Genomic DNA, 16,074 nt, shown 5'->3' on the forward strand with positions numbered 1-16,074 from the left:
ATGCTCTCTCTCTCTCTCTCTGTATCTCTGTGTCTCAAATGAATAAATAAAATCTTTAAAAAAATAAAATAAATAAAAATAAAAAAATAAAAAACAGGAGATTTCTTTTTAGCTGCGCGCTTTCATTTAATCCCTCTGTTTTTATCCCGTTGCCTCCATTCTTTTGTCTGAATGCTATCTCTGAACTTAGAGCTGTTCTGTTTGATGTTCTCCAAAGAATAAACACCCAATCTTCTGCAAGGATCAAGGCAAGGCATCACAGGAGGGGAATCTGAGGTTATGTTATTGGACTCCAAGGATATGTTACTGGTACAATTAATGGTCTGCTTTGATTCCCAACTCTCCCCCCACGTACCTGGGACCTTCGATCCCGGAGCCCTTCCGGGGCTCCACAGCTGCAACTGGCTTGCTCCTCCTTGGCAACTCCTTCTGTAAGACCTAGGGCTTCTCCACTCAGCCAAATCCTCCATCCACTTTCTGGCCTCCAAAAAGGATTTGACATCTCTCAGGAGCAGTCATCATCTCTCTCGTTCTGTGTGGGTTTAGACCTTTTTGGTCCCTCTTCCATCATGTTTGTGTGTTTCAGGGGAGCACAGAGATTAAGTGCACGGGTCCTCTCCACCATGTTTCTCTATGATTCATGTAAACATTTTCCATATCATGAGTACGGAGGTAGCAAAGTGAATGATGAAAAATACACCCACGGTGTTTGGGTCCAGATCCCTGGTTCTACTACTTTTGAGCTGTGTAATCTTGGGCAGGCTTTCTGTGCTCACATTCCTCATTTATAAAATGGGGATAACAGTGGGACTGGTCGCAAAATTGTATGAGTGTGTGGCGTGGTACTGGACACTTATTAAGCACTCCGAAGGTTTAAAATGTTATTAAAGAAAGGGTACAGCATTCCTTAATTGGAAAGGATGAAATGAAGTGCATGGCAGACTCAGTCAGTAAAGCATGATGATGTGGGAAACAAAGGCAGAAGAATAATTACTAAATTCCCTTACTACCTAGAGCCCACTGACAAGTTCTTGATACAGAGTGACATTCCTCTAGGGACTCAGCTGCCTCCATACTGACACTTAGCTAAGGGCAAAAGACAATCCTAGCCTGACCCCCACACCCCAGGATCCTGTAAGTCTACTTTAACATATAAAAATTCCTTTAGAAATTTCCTTTATCTCTAAACTCCCAAGATATGTGTTGGCAATCATCCCCCAAGCATATGGCCCACCAATATACATCTGAAGGGTCTCATGACTAAGGTTTTATTAGACAGTAATAAATGACCTTTTCTCAACAACAGCTAGCCCCCTCAAGGTCCTGGAAACCTTGCTTCCAAAATTCCTTAGAGATTTACGCTATCCCTAACCCCTTCCCAACTTGAAAGTATATAGTGGGCCACTCACTCCTCATGACCCCAGTGCAGCTCTTTCTTCCCACAGGTCCTCTCCCCGTGCTTTAATAAAACCACCTTTTTGCACCAAAAAACGTCTCAAGAATTCTTTCTTGGCCGTCAGCTTTGAACCATAACGTTCTTTCCTACATCACATGTGACTCCTGATCTCTAGGTCATAAGTCTGAGCCCCACGTTCGGCGTAGAGCATACTTAAAAAAAAAAAAAAGGAAAGGACAAAGGGATATTGATTAATTCTGCCAAAAGCTAAAGGAGAACAGTTGATTCTCTGATCATCTTATCCTGAAGTTGACTGTATTCTCGAGGCTTTAGCAGCTTTGAATCTTGCAGTTTCACATTTGTCCTGCAGGTGGCAACCTTTGTCACCAAAACTGTTCCTCAGCCAGAGCTAACCCCGAGGGGAAAACATACCCTCTGTCTTTTTTTTTTTTTTTAAGATTTTATTTATCTATTTGACAGAGAGAGACACAGCGAGAGAGGGAACACAAGCAGGGGGAGTGGGAGAGGGAGAAGCAGGCTTCCCGCCGAGCAGAGAGCCCGATGTGGGGCTCAATCCCAGGACCCTGGGATCATGACCGGAGCCGAAAGCAGATGCCCAACGACTGAGCCACCCAGGTGCCCCCATACCCTCTGTCTTTATTCTTCCATTGGTTTAGTCACTTACTCAGTAAGTATTTACTGAGTACCTACTGTGTGCCAGGAACCATGGAAACAACAGTGGTCAAGTACACACCGCCGCTGCCTTCTCTGAACTTAACAGTTTGCAACAGCTCTGGAATTTAATTCAAAGAAGCTGAGAGGACCCTTCTTCCCCTACATTCCTCCGCCAAAAAACCTTCCACGTGACTGTGCAAGTATGAGGCACAAGCCCTAACTGGAGTCCTATTAAGAAACAGAATGCCCTCTTGAGCGAAAATGATGCTGTAAAGGACATTCCTTATCACCAATAATTCTTCAGGCCTATTGTACTTGATTTTCATAAGTTCCACCCTCCAAGGAAAGGGCTGGGAGGCTAAGGGGCATCGAGATAGTCACCAACGTAGAAAGGGGTGTTGGGGTGTTGGAATGGGTGGATGGGAGGATTTAGGAATTACAGGCCAGCGATAACAACTCTCAAATGTCCCCCCTCTTTTTTTTTTTTTTTTAAGATTTTATTTATTTATTTGACAGAGAGAGAGACAGGGAGAGAGGGAACACAAGCAGGGGGAGCGGAAGAGGAAGAAGCAGGCTTCCTGCCGAGCAGGGAGCCGGATGTGGGGCTCGATCCCAGGACCCTGGGATCATGACCTGAGCCAAAGGCAGACGCTTAACCAACTGAGCCACCCAGGGGCCCCTGTCCCCCCTATTCTTAAGCCATGCATCTCCTTTTGAAGAAAAATTATCCAGAATTTGGAAATAAGACCAAGAGAGGGCAGCATAGTTCTTTCAATGTTATCTAGGACATTGTTGAACAAGCCCACCCAAGGATGAATTCTCTAGGGGCGCCTGGGTGGCTCAGTCGTTAAGCATCTGCCTTCAGCTCAGGTCATAATCTCAGGGTCCTGGGATGGAGCCCCGTATTGGGCTCCCCGATACGCGGGAAGCCTGCTTCTCCCTCTCCCACTCCCCCTGCTTGTGTTCCCTCTCTCGCTGTGTCTCTGTCCAATAAATAAATAAAATCTTAAAAAAAAAAAAAAGGATGAATTCTCTAGCAGGGGTCTGGAAGCTTTTCCTGTAAAGGTCCATATAGTAAAATATTTCAGGCTTTCAGGCTCTATGCTTAACTATTCAACTCTGTTGTCTTAGCACTCTCTCTTATTGTGAAGCAAAGGAAGCCTTAGACAACATGTAAACAAATGGCTGTGACTGTGTTCCAATAAAACTTTATTACAAATGTAAGCAGCAGGGCCAGATTTGGCCCCTTGGTCTATATGTCAGCCAAGGAATGTACCTTTGTCTGCCTAGCTATTTACTATTGGTTAAAATCTCAGGTTTTTTTTGTCTGGGAGAGTTTCAGATCATTTCTATCCAGCACACACACACACACACAAACACACAGAACCCTGAAACATATAGTTTTTATTACCCTGTGGAGATTAATCCGTTTTGTATTTAAGTTTCCTACTTCTCAAAATGTCTCTGACCCAGCTGTTTCCTCTTTAACGAGTGGAATAAATTTTTCACTTGTGTTTATCCTCTGTTTGAATGAGTCATGTAACTTTTGACATTGTTGTTTGTTATACTTTTGTTGTTCCCCAGTAATTAGTAAAACCCATTACCTTAGAGCCCCATGTTATCATGGAGGGTAGCAAAGAAAGAATTTAGGAATTGCATTCCACTCTGTTGTCAAACTCAGAGGAGAGAAACCCCCTGTGGTAGGGACAGAGATTTTGTGCCTTTGGCAAGGAATTTTTTTTTAAGCCCATATCATTTCTCCCTGCCCCCCCCCCCATTCCCCTTGGCATGAAAAAGGTACAATTCTTTATATTTCCAAACAATAGATTATGGGAGGATTCATTCTATTTTACCTGGTTTCAGGTGCTCTCTAGGATCTCACTTCCATTTCAGTCCCGAAATCCTGGCCTCCTCAAATCCACTTTTTTAAAACAATCTCCTCACCAAGGTGTTATGACCTGAATGTTGATATCCCTCAAAATTCATATGTTGAAGCCCTAATCCCCAATGTGACTGTAATTGGAGACAGGGCTTTTAGGAGATAATTAAAGTTAAATGAGGTCATAAGGATGGGGATTATGGATGAGGTCATAGGCAAGCCAGAGAGGCCTCAGAAGAACCCAACCACACTGGTACCCTGATCTCAGACATCCAGAACTGTGAGAAAATAAATGTCTGTTGTTTAAGCCACCCAGTTTATGGTATTTTGTTATGACAGCCCAAGCTAAGACATGGCCAAACCTATTCCCACCCCAGGACATTTGCAGTGGCTGTTCCCTGTGCCTGGAATGCCCTTCTTCCAGAATTATGAATGGATGGCTGTTTTTTCTCAACTTTTCATTGAGGTTTCAGATCAAATGATACCTTTTAGAGTGGCCTTCTCTGCCCACCCTAATGGAGCCTCCCCACTGTAGTCATTTACCTGATCACTAGTAAGATCACCTATCTCTTCACATGTCTATTAGACAACTGGGTTTTCTCTTCAGAAATGCCCTTGGGGCGCCTGGGTGGCTCAGTCGTTGGGCATCTGCCTTCGGTTCAGGTCATGATCCCAGGGTCCTGGGATCGAGCCCCGCATTGGGCTCCCTGCTCAGCGGGAAGCCTGCTTCTCCCTCTCCCTCTGCCTGTTGCTTCCCCTGCTTGTACACTCTCTCTCTATTTTAAGATAAAATAAAATCTTAAAAAAAAAAAGAAATGCCCTTGTTAAAAGATAAACTGAGGCATATTAAAATTTTAGGAATTTCCTTGAGCACAAATCCATTTAAAGTAGTGCCAAACCAGAAGTGGTTAGGAGTACCAGCAGGAGCTAAGAGCAAGACTTCCAGAGAAGACCAGGAAACAAAGTAAGGAAATCACTTGATTGGCTGTACCTTAAGTGATTGCCTTATGTGAGAGAGCCCGGTTGGCTCTCTGTGACAGGTTGTCCTAAGGTTTGCATTTCTTAACCTTGAGACATTTACAGGCTTAGCTTTGGGTTTGCTTATGTAGGCTGTTAGGGCACTAAGCCACCACACTCAAATAGCCTCTATGTTTAATTAATTTAACAGCCTGCTGGTCATTTTTAATAATTTTCTACTTTTCTACTGAGTTCATTTTCTTTATTAATGTGAAGAAGTTCTTTTTTTTTTTTTAAAGATTTTATTTATTTATTCATGAGAGACAGAGAGAGAGAGAGAGGCAGAGGGAGAAGTAGGCTCCCAAGGAGCAGGGAGCCTGATGTGGGACTCGATCCCAGGACCCTGGGATCATGACCTGAGCCGAAGGCAGACGCTTAACCATCTGAGCCACCCAGGCGCCCGAAGAAGTTCTTTATGTACTCTGGATACTAATCCTTTTTTACTTTATGCATTACAAATATCTTCTCTCAGTCGGTGGCTTATCTTTTTAAAAAATATATTTTAATGATGCCTTTTGTTACGCAGAAGCTTTTAAAAATGTTATCTGAGATAAAATATGCATAACATAAAATTTAAGATGCGCTTTTTAAGTATAAGTTCAGTGGCATTAAGTACATTCACATTGTTCTGCAGCCATCACCACCGTCCATCTTTAGAACTCTTTTCATCTTGCAAAACTGAAACTCCATATACATGAAAAAATAACTCTCCATTCCCTCTACCCTTCAGTACACAGGAACCACCATTCTACTTTCTGTCTCTATAAATGTGACTATTCTACATATATCATATGAGTGGAATTCTATAGTATTTACCTTTTTGTGTCTGGCTTATTTCACTTAGCATAATGTCTTCAAAATTCTTCCATGGTCAAGCAGGTATCAGAATTTCCTTCCTTTCTAAGGCTGACTAATATTTCATTGTATGGATAGACCACATTTTGTGTATCCATCCGTTGCTGAGCACTTGGGTTGCTTCCTCCTTTTGGCTATTGTGAATAATACAGCTCTGAACATGAATGTACAAATAACCGTTCAAGTTCCAGCTTTCAGTTCTTTTGGGTATATGCCCAGAAGTGCAATTGCTGGATCAAATGGTAATTCTATGTTTAATTTTTGAGGAACCGTCATACTGATTTCCACAGCAATCACACCAGTTTACATTCCCACCAACAATGCACAAGGGTTCCAAATTCTCCAGATCCTTGGTAACATTTATTATTTTCTGATTTATTATTTTTTTTTTTTTTAAGATTTTATTTATTTTTTAGAGAGCGAGTGAGAGAGAAACAGCATGAGAGGGGAGAGGGTCAGAGGGAGAAGCAGGCTCCCCGCTGAGCCGGGAGCCCGATGTGGGACTCGATCCCAGGACCCTGGGATCATGACCTGAGCCGAAGGCAGACGCTTAACCATCTGAGCCACCCAGGCGCCCTTTTCTGATTTATTATTATTATTACTATAATAAAAATAATAATTATTATTTTATAGTAACCGTCCTAATGTGTGTGAGGTGCCGTCTCTGTGGTTTTGATTTCCATATCTCTAATGATTAGTGATGTTGAGCATCTTTGCCTGTGCTTATTGGCCATTTGTGTATCTTCTCCTTTGCCCATTTGTTTTCCTCTTTTTTTCCCTATTGTTGTTGAGGTGTGAGAGTTGTTTTTGGTTTTTTTTGGTTTTAAAGATTTTATTTATTTATTTGAGACAGAGAGAATGAGAGACAGAGAGCACGAGAGGGAGGAGGGTCAGAGGGAGAAGCAGACTCCCTGCCGAGCAGGGAGCCCAATGCGGGACTCGATCTGGGGACTCCAGGATCATGACCTGAGCCGAAGGCAGTCGCTTAACCAACTGAGCCACCCAGGCGCCCGAGAGTTTTTTTTTTTTTTATATATTCTGGATATTAACTCCTCATCCGATGTATCACTTGCATATATTTTCTCTCATTCCATGATTGCCTTTTCACTCCATTGATTACGATCTTTGATGAACAGAAGTTTTGAATTTTGATTTAGTCTGATTTATCTATTTTTTCTTCTCTTGCCTGTGCTTGCTTTTGGAGTCCTAACCAAAAATCATTGCCAAATCCAGTGTCATGAAGCTTCTCCTCTATATTTTCTTCTAAGGGTTTTATAGTTTTAGCTCTCGTGTATAGGCCTTTGATTAATTTTGGGGAAATTTTAACTGATCAAAATTTTTCTTAACAATGTGTACATTTTTATTATTATTGAAGCCATCACTTCTCATCCCAATATTCTATATTTCCTTCTAAAAGCTTTAAAGATTTTCTTTTGACCCCTGGAATTTACTCTTGTATATTGTGTGAGTTAGGGGCCGAGTTTAGTTTTTTGGTTTTTTTTTCCAGAGGGATAACCAATGTCCTCACACCATTTAAAAATAATTTTTTCCGGGCGCCTGGGTGGCTCAGTCGGTTAAGCGACTGCCTTCGGCTCAGGTCATGATCCCGGAGTCCCGGGTCGAGTCCCTCATCGGGCTCCCTGCTCGGCGGGGAGTCTGCTTCTCTCTCTGACCCTCCCCCCTCTCATGTGCGCTCTCTCTCTCTCTCTCATTAAAAAAAATAATAATAAAATAAAAAATAAATAAAAATAAAAATAATTTTTTCCCCAGGGTGCCTGGCTGGCTAGGTCCGTGGAGTGTACAACTCTTGATCTTGGGGTTGTGGGTTTGAGACCCATGTTGGGTGTAGAGATTACTTGAAAATAAAATCTTTAAAAATAATAATAATAGGGGCACCTGGATGTGTCAGTCGGTTGAGCATCTAACTCTTGATTTCAGCTCGGGTCGTGGTCGTGGGGTCGTTGGATGGAGCCTTGCATCGGGCTCCATGCTAAGGTTGGAGTCTTCTTGGGACTCTCTCCCTCTCTCTCTGTTCCTCTCCTGCTTGCACTCTCCCTCCCTCTTTTTCTCTGTCTAAAATGAATGAATAAATCTTTAAAAAATAATAAATAATAATATTTTTCCCATTAATCTGTAATACTACCTTGGCTTCCTCTCAAGTTTCTATAGATGCATGAGTCTCTTCTCCCTCTTAATATCTGCCTAGCTGAGCCTTCAAAAACTCATTTATTTCCCTTTCATATCTGTCTGGTCGGTCTACTAAGATCACGTTTCTAGCTTTAAAAAAAAGTCCCTGCCGTCCCCCATCCAGTTTAGTAAGCCAATCCCTTATTTGTCTTTCATTCTTCCACTGGCTCTGTTCTGTAGCATGACAGAAGTGTATTTAAGGGGCGCCTGGGTGGCTCAGTCGTTAAGCGTCTGCCTTTGGCTCAGGTCATGATCCCAGGGTCCTGGGATCGAGCCCCGCATCGGGCTCCCTGCTCTGCGGGAGGCCTGCTTCTCCCTCTCCCACTCCCCCTGCTTGTGTTCCCTCTCTCGCTGTCTCTCTCTGTCAAATAAATAAATAAAATCTTTAAAAAAAAAAAAAAGAAGTGTATTTAAAACAAAACAAAACAAAACAACCTCATCCCTCCCTGATTTCCTCAGCAAACCTGTTTCCCAGAGACAAAGGCTTCTGGGCATACACTTCATTAACTGCCTTCTTAGCTGCTAGGGTTTTGTTAGCTTTCTCTACCTCAACCCATAAAGAAACATTACCTCCGGTATAATAAGGGTCCTATTCTTTTTCTTTGTTTTCATTAATAAAATATACCCCCGTTCTATGGGTAAAGTCAGAGTCTGAGCTCCCGAAATCCAAAGCCATGATCAAGGTTTATGCAATTAACAAATCAAAGCCATCCTGGGATCACAGTGGTGAAATGAGCCTTACCAGCCTGTGACAAACCAAATGTTAAGAAATCAGCCCCTCCACGGGTCTGGCTCATGGCTCCAAAGGAAGCTCAGAATAACCTACAGAAGAATGGATTTGAGGTTAACTTTGTGGCATCCACCTACACCCTGTGTTCAGGCCGCAAGGAGGCTACAATCTCACAAAGAAGAGCTCTGCGGACCCTGTATAATTTAGCTGCCTTTGCTGTTTTAAAGTCTAGCCTGGGGCGCCTGGGTGGCTCAGTCGTTAAGTGTCTGCCTTAGGCTCAGGTCATGGCCCAAGGTTCCTGGGATGGAGTCCCACCTCGGCCTCCCTGCTCAGCGGGGAGCCTGCTTCTCCCTCTGCCCCTTACCCTGCTTGTGCTTTCTCTTTTTCTGACAAATAAATAAAATCTTAAAAAATAAAAATAAAGTCTAGCCTAGAGTTTTGCTGAAAGACATACTACAAGAAGCAAAAACCTGTCCACCAGAGCCTAAATGTGTGGAGGCTAACGTTCTGCCTTCCTTAAGGTAAGCCTTTCCTGGGACAAAAAAGATTTATTTCCGCAATGACTTAATCCCTGTCCCCACCACCTGCTGAGGTCAAAGCTGTGCTCACACGGGTTAGGTCAAGGCCTGCACAAGAGGCCGTTGTACTCAGGCCCCTGCCAGTTAAAATCCTGCCAAACAACTGTAGCTGTCACAAAATGCCCAGGTCAAAACCCACTTGACCCACAATTACCTTTGAGCCTAGAGACCTGACTGCACCAGAAACTTGATCTCCATGTTCTTTTTTAGCCCCCAAATATCAGTCCTCATGCCTGCCTCTCAAAGCTTTCTGAAGAGAAAATGAACATGTTGGGGGTAAATATATGGGGTGATCATTCATTACACCCTTCTCAGCCTTTCCAAATTCCAAACCCACTGAGAAGTAGATGCATGAATCAGGCAGCCGGGGCTCTGAAGAATCAGCTTTATTGATAAGGCTGATTGGAGATCATGGCTTCTGTGTGCACTCTGTTCCCCCTCTGGATTACCCTGATTCAACTGATTACAGGCTGGATTACTGCAAGCCTCCTCCATGGGGACAGGCTCCCCAAGTCAGAGGAGGAAACATGAGTACCCCAAGGTCAGGCCACAGCGAGAAAGAAAAAAGAGAAAGGGACTGGGCAACATGCTTAGCATCTTCTCTCAAACCCACTAATCAGACAAAGCACTCCTCATCCCATGGAGGTACAAAAGGAAGAGCTCACAAGTTTGCCTTCACTATCTTTTCTAATGAGGACTGGGAGCTCCTCCTCCTCTATGTGAATAAGCTGCCTTTGGTTTGGGGACTTATTCTTGGTTCAATAAATGTAACCATGGTACCTGGGTCACATGATGTATTTGTCAGGATTCACAGTATTGCAAGCCAAACTCAAACAGACTTAAGCAAAATAGGGAAATAATAGGAGTTCAGGGACTGTTCCTTTTTCAGGTAAAGCTGGTTTCAGGCGTGTACTCAGTGTCACCAAGTCTCTGTTTCTTACTATCTGTAGGCTCTGCTTCTCTTTGTATTGCCTTTATTCTTCAGGCCAGCTCTTCCCAAGTAGTGGCAAAATAGCCATCAGCTGCTCCAGGCTTGTACTCCACCAGCTTACAAACCCTGGTGAGAATTTCTCCTTCTTAATACTTCCAGCGAATTACATAGCGGAGTTTCATTGGCCTACCTTGGGTCTTATGCCTTCACTCTGGACCAATCACAGTGACCAAGAGAATGCAATGTTCTGATTGGTCAGACCTGGGCCACGTGTCCACCTCTTGCCCAGTTCCTCCCAATCTGCGTGAATCAAGGGGGTGTCCGATTATACCTCCAAAGAAAATCAAAATGCTATTATCAGAGAATGGGGGGAATGGATTCTAGGTGGGAAAAACATGACCAGCACAGACAATGCAAAGCAAGGTGAGTTCAACGAAAAGAACAGCCTATGGCTAGTTCCTTCAAACGGGCTTTGCAGGGCAGGGACCAAGAGTTTCCCGGACGCCTCTCCAGTTCAGCCCAGCTCCACCCATTAACTTCATATGGGATGAACATGTTACTTGCTCCCTTTCTTCAGCTGTGGAATAAGTTGCTTGTTCTATGGGATCTCTAAAGTTCTTTTATTAAACAACATCCACTTACTAGATTTATTTAGCACTTGTGGTTGCCCCCCACTGTTCTGGAGACTTGAGATAAAGTAGTGAATAAAATAGACAAAATCCCCTGCTCTCCTAGAACTTACATTTTAGTCAGGGAGGAGCCAAACAATTAACAAAATAAGTAAGTCCTACGTGCTATGAAGGAAACAGCAGGTGGGACTGTTGGGTAGTCACATGGTTAGGTAGTCAGAGCAGATGATACAGGTAAAGCACATGGCAGGTGCTCAATCTATGGTGTCTGTTGTTCTCACTCTCATTCTTCTTTTCATCACTATTGTTTATTATTTTATTACAATTATAATATTACTTATTACTTTATTATTGTCACTGGCATATTAAAAGCTTTTGCTTAGCATATAAGCATCAGCCTTCCGCTCAGGTCATGATCCCAGGGTCCTGGGATTGAGTCCCACATTGGGCTCCTTGCTCAGCAGGGAGCCTGCTTCTCCCTCTCCCTCTGCCTGCCACTCCCCCTGCTTGTGCGTGCTCTCTCTCTCAGTCTCTCTAACCAAAAAAAAAAAAAAAAGAACTACTGGGTGATAACAATACAATGCAAGTTAGCAAATACTTGATGGGCACTTGTGATGTCTCAGGCTGTGGGATAAGGCTGTGGGGTAAGCTTAGCATATAAGGCCCTCTGCAGTAGGTCCTAAACTATTTTTTAAATTGAGATGTAATTCACATACTATAACATTTGCCCTTTAAAGTGGTCTGTCCAATGTTTTTTGTATATTTATAAGGTTGTGCAACCATCACCGCTATCTAATTCCATAACGTTTTCATTACCCCAAAAAGAAACTCCACACCCATTAACAGTCACTTCCCATTCCCCCACACCCCAGCCTCCGGCAACCACTAATCTGCTTTCTGTCTCTATGGGTTTGCCTATTCCCGACATTTCATATAAATAGAAGCATACAACATGTGGTCTTTGGGGACTGGTTTCTTTAATTGAGCATATGTTTTCAAGGGTCATCATGCTGAGGCGCGTGTCACTGCTTCACTCCTTTTTATGGCCTGCCTAGACTACTTTCCTAGCCCCGTCCCTCATTATTCTTCATTCACATTCTAAGGTGGAGCTGCGCTGGACTCCTTGTTCCCCAGTCACACTCTGCCTTTGTTGAGTTTCTATTTCTTCCTCTCAGACTGGCCATCCCCTTGTCCCACCTCCTCCGACCTCTCTCTGTACATTCAGGCCTCTCACAAATGTCACCTCTACGTGAAGTGCCCTGCGTGTTTTCCCACCCCAGCAGGTCCCATTCCTCCTCCCCATGCTCCTTTTTTATTTCAACCGATGATGCTTCTTTCTTCTATATATTTACTTAACTTTAACCCTCCCGCTCCACTGTGATTGCCATGAAGGCACCAACGTTTTTTATCCTTATCCCACAGCCTGAGACATCACACGTGCCCATCAAGTATTTGCTAACTTGCATTGTATTGTTATCACGCAGTAGTTCGTTTTTTTTTTTTTTGGTTAGAGAGACTGAGAGAGAGAGCACGCACAAGCAGGGGGAGTGGCAGGCAGAGGGAGAGGGAGAAGCAGGCTCCCTGCAGAGCGGGGAGCCCGATGTGGGACTCAATCCCAGGACCCTGGGATCATGACCTGAGCGGAAGGCTGATGCTTAACCGGCTGAGCCACCCAGGCATCCCATCTACCCAGTAGTTCTAAACTGGGGGCAATTTTGTTCCCCAAGGGCTATTTAGCAATATCTGGAGACATTTTTGGGGTTGTCCTAACTGGGGGGTGAGGTAGAGGTAGTACCTACCTCTAGTAGGTAGAGGCCAGGGAAGCTGCTAAGCCCCCTCCAATGCACAGGACAGCCCTTCACGATAAAAAATTATCTGGCCTCAAAGGTCAGTAGTGCCAAGGTTGAGAAACATTTCCATAAACTATAATCAGTGCTCCTTTTGAATGGGTTAGCAAAAAGAAATTAGGAGAGATCAGTGTACCACTCTGGCAGAAAATCATATTAGGGAATTTTTTCTTTTTTCTTTTTTTAGGAGCTGGGGGTGACTCCAGTGCAAAGCTCTTTCCTAATGCCACAGAGGTGCCCTGGGAGCACAGATGGTATTTTCACCACTTGTTCGCCTTTGAGAGTGACAACTGACCTCCCAGGAATCTTTGAAGTGCTAGGAATGTAATTCTGCTAAGGAAGAAAACTCTTAGGGCTTTTTAAATCTATCAAAATGTCAAAAGGGAATTGTGCTTCTGGGGCAGGGCAGGGGAAGGTGTTTTTTTTTTTTTAAAGTACCCTCTTGTGACTTCCCCACGATGCTGAAACTTTTCAGATCTGTCTCTGGAATAAATGATTCAAAGGAACCTGAGGCCCTGTCTCCTCTCCTTTCCAAAAACTGCAAAGGAGCTTTAAGAAAGGATTCTGTTCCCATGGTGCTCTGGGTGAAAAACTCATTTGCAGGAAACTCAGGGCCCCGGTATCATTTAACTGAAAAGAGCAGCCCCATCGGAGCAGAGGTTACCAGCTTCAGAGTCACATCTTAGGTTCCTGCTCATCTCATCTGACCGGTTCTTGTGAGTGACACGGAAATTAGATAATATATGCCCTGAAAATGAACGGTAGGAGCTGTCTGAAGAAGTTTGACGAGGCAAGGAATAGGGGTTGACATGCTATTTTAAAAAGTTTGTCCTTGGGGTAGAATTACCTGACAGCCTGGCTGGGATTTAGTAGTGGTGTGTGTGCTTGAAAGAACAACCTTTAGCACAACGGCATAGACATAAATGCCAAGCAGAGGTTCCGCAAGGCTCCGCCCCCTCTTCTGGGCGCGCTCCAATTCTTCTGGGTCATAAAAAATAGCAAGGTGTGACTGCGATTCTGGAATCGCCATATCTTTTATCCAGTAAATGAGCTTTTTCTTAGTCTACGTATTTGACAAAATGCCACTCACTATGCAAAGTGATTTTTATGAGAACCCTTAAGGATAGAAACATATAGAGCACTTGGCACACTGTGAAACACAGAAGAGTTTAATGATGACAGTAATTAGGATAATGGAACAATGCACTTTGAGTGAATGTTTGGCAGGACTTTACATATAGTAAGAAAGGTATAAAAAAGAATCATTTAGGGACGCCTGGGTGGCTCAGTCGGTTAAGCGTCTGCCTTCGGCTCAGGTCATGATCCCAGGGTCCTGGGATCGAGTCCCGCATCGGGCTCCCTGCTCCGCGGGGAGCCTGCTTCTCCCTCTGCCTCTGTCTCTCTCTCTGTCTCTCATGAATAAATAAATAAAATCTTTAAAAAAAAAAAAAGAATCATTTAAAGAATGAAATGGGAATCCCCAGAGTAACTACCCTTCTGTTGAAAGTGAACTGGAGGGCGCCTGAGTGACTCAGTTGGTTAAGCAACTGCCTCTGGCTCAGGTCACGATCCTGGAGTCCCGGTATTGAGTCCCGTAGGGATTGAGTCCAGCATTGGGCTCCCTGCTCAGTGGGGAGTCTGCTTCTCCCTCTAACCCTCCCCTATCCCATGCTCTCAATCTCTCTCTCAAATAAATAAATAAAATCTTTATTAAAAAATAAAAAAACTGAACTGGAAAAGGACCAATATATCAGGGTTATAAATACTTGTCTTAATAAAACTAAAAATTATTCCAAATTGGATCACTTGCTTCAAATCTCAGTTTTATTTGTAACTACTCTTCATTCAATCGTTCTTTTATTCAACAAATATGATTTTTTATATTATTTATGATTCCTATTCAGTTATTCCTTCTTTTATTCAACATGCATTTACAATCTCCCTTACTATGTGCCAGGCAGTACATTAGATTCTAATAATACAATGGCAAATGATTCTTGCCCTTGGGGAGTTTAGGATCTAGTGAACTATTCATTAATTCTTTCATTCATTTACTGAATATTTACTGTGTGCCCATATGTTCTGGGGATACAGCAACAAAGAACATAGGACGCTGAGATAACAAAATTACATTCTAGTGAATAGAAGAAAGAGCAAGAGCATAGGCCCTGAAGCATCTGTGAGCATGGCTAGAGCCCAGTCAGTGAAGGGGACATGGCACCAAATGAGATGGAGAGGTATGCAGGGGCTAGATTATGTATAGCCCCACCAGGCATGGTATGTAATCTGTACATTTATACACACATACAAACATATTACACATATTTGGTGAGCTAATCTTTCCATTAGATTACAAGCTCCCTGTTAAATTTAGGTATTTAACTTAAACAATTTCAGAGAAAGTGTGTTAATAATAATAATCAAAATCTGGAGCTACTGTGATGTCTTTGTTAAGGATGGGCTGAGAGCTTAACAAAAAAAGTAGAGGAACTGCCTTTCTTGCCAGGAGCTGTCCTTCTGAAGAGAAGAGGTGTCAGCCGTGGAAGGAGAGAGCAAGGGGCCTCATCTTTGCAAGTCTTTGGCACGGCATGGCCTGTCTGGGCACCCAAGCCAGAGGTCAGAAAACCTGCTTAGACAGGTGGACCCCCAAGAAATTTAAAATTTGGGACAAAGAAATTTGGGGCCTGGAATTGTTTATCCCCAAATTGGCAGAACCATTTGCAAAGTGTGAAACACTTCTATATGGTATATCTATAGTGGCCATTTCTGTGTCTCCATCACGATCACCCTGTTCACACCCCAGTCTAATAGGGACAGTAATATTTCCTCGAATTTTCTTAATATTATGTAAAACGGCTCTTCTTTCCAGATTGCCGCCTCTAAACCCTTCCAGTATATAAATTCTGGAGATGTCACTAGAGTTGTGTACTTCAGTTTCCTAATGTATGTACTACAGAGTCATACTACATGACCTGACCCTAGTTTCTTTTGGGTTTTTCTTTGAAGGGATGGTGGTGTTATTTAAAACAATAGCCTTTAAAATATATGGTTAAGGGCGCCTGGGTGGCTCAGTCGGTTAAGCAGCTGCCTTCAGCTCAGGTCATGATCCCAAGGTCCTGGGATCGGGGCCTGTATCGGACTCCCTGCTCCGCGGGAAGCCTGCTTCTCCCTCTCCCACTCCCCCTGCTTGTGTTCCTGCTCTTGCTATCCCTCTCTCTGTCAAATAAATAAATAAAATCTTTAAAAATAAATAAATAAAATAAAATATATGGTTAAAACAAGGAGGAAACTTTCAAACAGCCCATCTGTAATTTTCAATAACTTAATTTAGGTCCCGCGTGGGGAAATCC

This window comes from Neomonachus schauinslandi, chromosome 14, assembly GCF_002201575.2.
Source record: "Neomonachus schauinslandi chromosome 14, ASM220157v2, whole genome shotgun sequence".
Classification (NCBI taxonomy): Eukaryota; Metazoa; Chordata; class Mammalia; order Carnivora; family Phocidae; genus Neomonachus; species Neomonachus schauinslandi.